At 42.9% G+C, this 5,488-nt stretch overlaps 1 pseudogene; it reads right to left on the bottom strand.

The window, feature by feature from the left end:
* LOC111980014 (piggyBac transposable element-derived protein 4-like) overlaps window positions 1–5,488 on the bottom strand; it is a 459,185-nt pseudogene that overhangs the window by 325,123 nt on the left and 128,574 nt on the right.

A 5,488-nucleotide genomic window follows, 5' to 3' on the forward strand; every position in this document is an offset into this window, starting at 1 on the left:
TGATCTGATCCTTGACTAGTCTCTCAAAGCACTTCATGATGACAGAAGTGAGTGCTGAGTCACGGGGTGATAGTCATGTAGTTCAGTTACCTTAGCTTTCTTGGGAACAGGAACAATGTTGGCCATCTTGAAGCATGTGGGGACAGCAGACTGGGATAGGGATTGATTGAATATGTCCGTAAACACACCAGCCAGCTGGTCTGCGCGTGCTCTAAAGACGCGGCCAGGGATGCGGTCTGGGCCGGCAGCCTTGCGAGGGTTAACAAGTTTAAATGTTTTACTCACAAGTTTAAATGTTTTACTCACGTCGGCCACGGAGAAGGACAGCCCACAGTCTTTGTTAGCGGGCCATATCGGCACTGTATTGTCCTCAAGTGCGCAAAGATGTTGTTTCATTTGTCTGGGATCAAGACGTCAATGTCCGCGACTTGGCTGGTTTTCTTTTTGTAATCCGTGATTGTCTGTCGACCCTGCCATATACGTCTCGTGTTTGAGCCATTGAATTGGGACTCTACTTTTTTTCTATACTGCTTGTTTGATTGTCTTGCGGAGGGAATAACTACACTGTTTGTTTTCTGTCATGTTTCCAGTCGCCTTGCCATGATTAAATGCGATGGTTCGCGCTTTCAGTTTTACGCAAAGGCTGCCATCAGTCGGCGATTTCTGGTTAGGGAAGGTTTTAGTAGTCACAGTGGGTACAACATCTCCAATGCACTTCCTAATAAACTCACTCACCTAGTCAGCGTATACGTCGATGTTATTGTCTGAGGCTACCCGGAACATATCCCAGTCCACGTGATTGAAGCAATCTTGAAGCATGGAATCCGATTGGTCAGATCTGCGTTGGATAGACCTAAGCACGGGCGCTTCCTYTTTGAGTTTCTGCCTATAGGAGGGGAGCAACAAGATGGAGTCATGGTCAGATTTTCCGAATGGAGGGCAGGGGAGGGCCTTGTATGCATCGCGGAAGTTAGAGTAGCAGTGGTCCAGTGTTTTGCTCGAGCGGGTACTACAATCAATGTGCTGGTAGAATTTAGTTAGCCTGGTTCTCAAATTAGCTTTGTTAAAATCCCCCAACAACAATAAACGRAGCCTCAGGATATATGGTTTCCAGTTTACATAGAGTCCAGTGAAGTTCTTTCAGGGCCGTCGAGGTATCTGCTTGGGGGGGATATACACGGCTGTGACTATAACCTTAGAGAATTCTCTTGGGAGTTAATGCGGTCGGCATCTGATTGTAAGGAATTCTAGGTCAGGTGAACAAAAGGACTTGAGTTCCTGTATGTTGTTATGATTACACCATGAGTCGTTAATCATGAGGCATACACCCCCGCCCTTCTTCTTACCAGAGAGATGTTTGTTTCTGTCGGAAACAGAGAATGTTACAATCTCTGATGTCTCTCTTGAAGGCAACTCCTGCCCTAATTTCGTCCACATTGTTGTCTAGAGACTGGACATTGGCGAGTAATATACTCGAAAGCGGTGGATGGTGTGCTCGCCTTCTAAGTCTGTCCAGGAGGCCGCTCCGTCTGCGGCGATGATGTTGTTTTTGGTCGGCCTCTGGGATTAGATCCAATGTCCAGGTTGGAGGTCCGAACAAAGGATCCACTTCGGGAAAGTCATATTCCTGGTCGTAATGTTGGTAAGTTGACGTCGCTCTTATATCCAATAGTTCTTCCTGGCTGTATGTAATACACTTGAGATTTTCTGGTCTAACAATGTAAGAAATAATACATAAAAAAACAAATTACTGCATAGTTTCCTAAGGACTTGAAGCGAAGCAACCATCTCTGTTGGCACCATCTTGCATTATTGTGTGACTGACAAGATGTGGAAGTGTCATGAACAGCAACAACTGGCTTCAGTCAATCCAGGCGATAATGTTAATGGTAGCATGATGACACAGAGTGTGCGGGTGTATATTTGTATGTGTGTGTGTTATCGTGTCATGTGTGTGTGCTTGTGAAATGCTGTACACCTCATAAACACTACAGGCAGAGCTCTCATTTCAGTCCCATCGTGATCCCAATGGCGAATAGCATTATACCCGCTATAAGTTTCCTATGGCCGGAGCACAGTGGGAAAATGTGATACTTTAATTAATCTAAATTCTATGAAATGGATTCTGATACTGAGCAGGTCATGGAAACAGCTGTCCCTGAATAATAGTACTGAACTGGCCTTTGCGAACACTGGAAAAGAAGGCTTTGAAACCTCATAACAGTCCTAGTTGCACCCCCCGTTGCCCTCAGAATAGCCTCAATTCATCGGGGCATGGACTCTACAAGGTGTTGAAAGCGTTCCACAGGGATGCTGGCCCATGTTGACTCCAATTCTTCCCTCAGTTGTGTCAAGTTGGTTGGAGGTCTTTTGGGTGGTGGACCATTCTTGATATACATAGGAAACTGTTGAGCATCAAAGACCCAGCAACGTTGTAGTTCTTGACACAAACCGGTGCGCCTGAATGGCACATATACACAATCCATGTCTCAAGGCTTAAAAAGCATGCTTTAACCTGTCTCCTTGTCAGGCTGGTGGGTGTAGCTGGTGTAGAAAGTCAGGCGCAGGAGAGCAGAGATGAGTGAAACAACGCARTTTACTCGACAGCACAAAGTAAACAATTTACAAAGTGCAAAAAGAACGGTTGCCACAAAACATGGGTGATAAACAGCACCCGGTACAAACCAGCCGGAACATTCCGACTTGAAGAAATAACAATCACACACAAAGACATGGYGGAAACAGAGGGTACATGACCAGTAATTGGGAAAATGAAAACCAGGTGTGTGGAAAAACGAGACAAAACAAATGGAAAATGAAAAATGGATCGGCGATGGCTAGAAGACCGGTGACGTCGACCGCCGAACACCACCCGAACAAGGAGAGGTATCAACTTCGGCCGAAGTCGTGACACTCCTCCGCTTCATCTAGACTGATTGAAGTCGGTTTAACAAGTGACATCATTAAGGGATCATAGCTTTCACCTAGATTCACCTGGTCAGTCTATGTAATGGAAAGGGCAGGTGTTCTTAATGTTTTGTATACTCAGTGTATGTCTGATGACACAGTTTAACTGTCTGGAGGGGGATAATTGACTCCTCAGATAATTGCCTGTTGAATTATTTATTTTGGCACCATGAGGCCCAGGGCCCAGCTACATTTCCAAACCTTCTACAGTTAGAGGGAACATTAAAGAGAGAAATTAACTCCTTTACAGCTATACCTTATGACCTATTTGGTGCTACTGTATGGCTCAGCCTAATGGTGCTATGGCTCTGCCTAATGGTGCAATGGCTCAGCCTAATTGCTGTGGAATGGGGTGGAGAATTGCTTTAGTATCGCCTTGTTTGGCTCCAAACAAAGCAATTTACAAGTGATAATTATTCACACAATTTAACTCATTAAGTTAAGGAAAGGCGTGCAGAGAATGTGAAATTTGTGCGATGCATTCAACATCTTTAACATATTTTATTTATTTATACCCAAGACTTGTTCCAACACCTTCCTGTTGCTTGCTGATTGTTTGGATGTGGGACCACAGCTAGCTGCACCAGGTCTCTGTGTGAAGCTTGTTCTAAGTTGCACTTCCTGGCTGATTCGGATCCTGTACGAGATGGCGAGTGGAGTTTAATTCCACATCACTTCTCCAATTAATCTACAGAGGCTTTAATTAGCCTGTCTATCTCATGACAGATGTAGGTGTGCAGTGCTCTTGAACTTGGCTCTGTAGCTAAGTGTCTTAACTCAGACTGGGCTCATTTGTTTTTAGCAGGAAAGCTGAAAGCTGTGTCTCTGAGCTCTGTTATGTCTGGATCAAGATCAACTTAAATCTGCAGTTGTTGAACTTGAATTTATCAGTCACTCACTTCCTGGTTTGAGTTAAATAGGAAGTGGGTGTGTCAGTAAGGGCAGAAGCATAGAGATAGAAGACTTCTGTGCCCAAAAGCCTATTTTAGCAGGGCAGCGCCATTGAGGACTTTCAACATTTTGAAGTAGATAACTAGGTGGGACTTCCTATGGGTTAGGGAAGGATCACATAATTATATCCAGGTCAACAGAAGGGAGCAGCCAATGAATTATACTCGTGAGCAAATAATCCAAAACTGAATTTTCATTTAATGTGTTTTTCTGTACATTTACCTTAAGCCATCCCTTTAAATACGGTGCAATTTTGTGCCTTCAGAAAGTATTCACACTCCTTGACTTTTTCCACATTTTGTTTCGTTACAGCCTGAATTTAAAATGGATTAAAGTGAGATTTTTTTGTCACTGGCCTACACACAATATTTCATAATTGCAAAGTTGGAATTATGTTTTTCAAAATTCCACCCAAAAACTATATTTTGGTATTTGTTTCATTAGTCGATTGTTGACATACTCCCAAAATGTTTTGCTTGTCAGCCACAGTAGCGGTGTGTGGGTAAAATCACCGGGGAAGCCAATCCAGGAAAAAAAAACATATTACATCCTATGTGTTGTGATAATAGCATTGTTTGCACTATAACCTGTTAGTTCATATGTCTTGACACTGTAATATATAGGCCTAAGGCCGAGACAATAAGTGGACACAGTGGCAGAATAAATTCAACCACACATTTGTTTCATTACAGAACCGGAGAGCAACATCTGTCTGGTGAAGTCCACAAAACATATTGCATGTAACACAGTTACATTACCTACATCATGATCAAGCAAGGTAATGTTTCAGAAATTTTCGGACTACTAAAAAACTATTGATTTAGAACCATGGAGAGTTACCGCAAGTCGCAATGAAAACAGGGTCTGCCTCCACTATTTCAGCACCTTTTCAACTTCAACATTTCAACATCATCTAATCACCTATGCTTAGTCTAATACAGTGATAACTAAAAGATGCCAACAACGATTTTGTCTACATATGTGGCTGTCCATGGTACTGATTTATTTGTGTGTGTGTGGTGTGTGTGTGTGCAAGCGTGCAAGTAGAAAAAATATGTTGACTCAACCTACTTGTAGAGAAACGCCATTGCCATCCTCCTCCTTCATGTTGCCTAAACAGTCTATGACTGTCATACAGTACATACGTTTAGTTTTTGTTGTCCAAGGCAACCTGGCTAAAATACTTGCTTGCTAGCCTAACTTCCTACGACAGGCCAGCTAGTTAACATTAGCATACTACATCTAGCTACATGTTGAACTTCCATCCTCTCAGGCCAGGGTCACAATATATGAGTATATGGTTGGATGAGAATCGCCGTTATAATTATTGGCCAGTATGGAGAATTAAGGAAAACCACAAGTTAGCTAGCTAACCACCAGAGGACACTGGTTAGATCTTATCTGTCGAAAATATATCCGTTTGTCTCTGTAGATGGTTTGTCCTCTGACAAATTAACTGTAAATTTCGGTGTTCTTCAAGGCTCCGTTTTAGGACCACTATTGTTTTCACTATATATTTTACCTCTTGGTGATGTCATTCGGAAACATAATGTTAACTTTCACTGCTATG

Source organism: Salvelinus sp. IW2-2015, linkage group LG20 (genome assembly GCF_002910315.2).
Source record: "Salvelinus sp. IW2-2015 linkage group LG20, ASM291031v2, whole genome shotgun sequence".
Lineage (NCBI taxonomy): Eukaryota > Metazoa > Chordata > Actinopteri > Salmoniformes > Salmonidae > Salvelinus > Salvelinus sp. IW2-2015.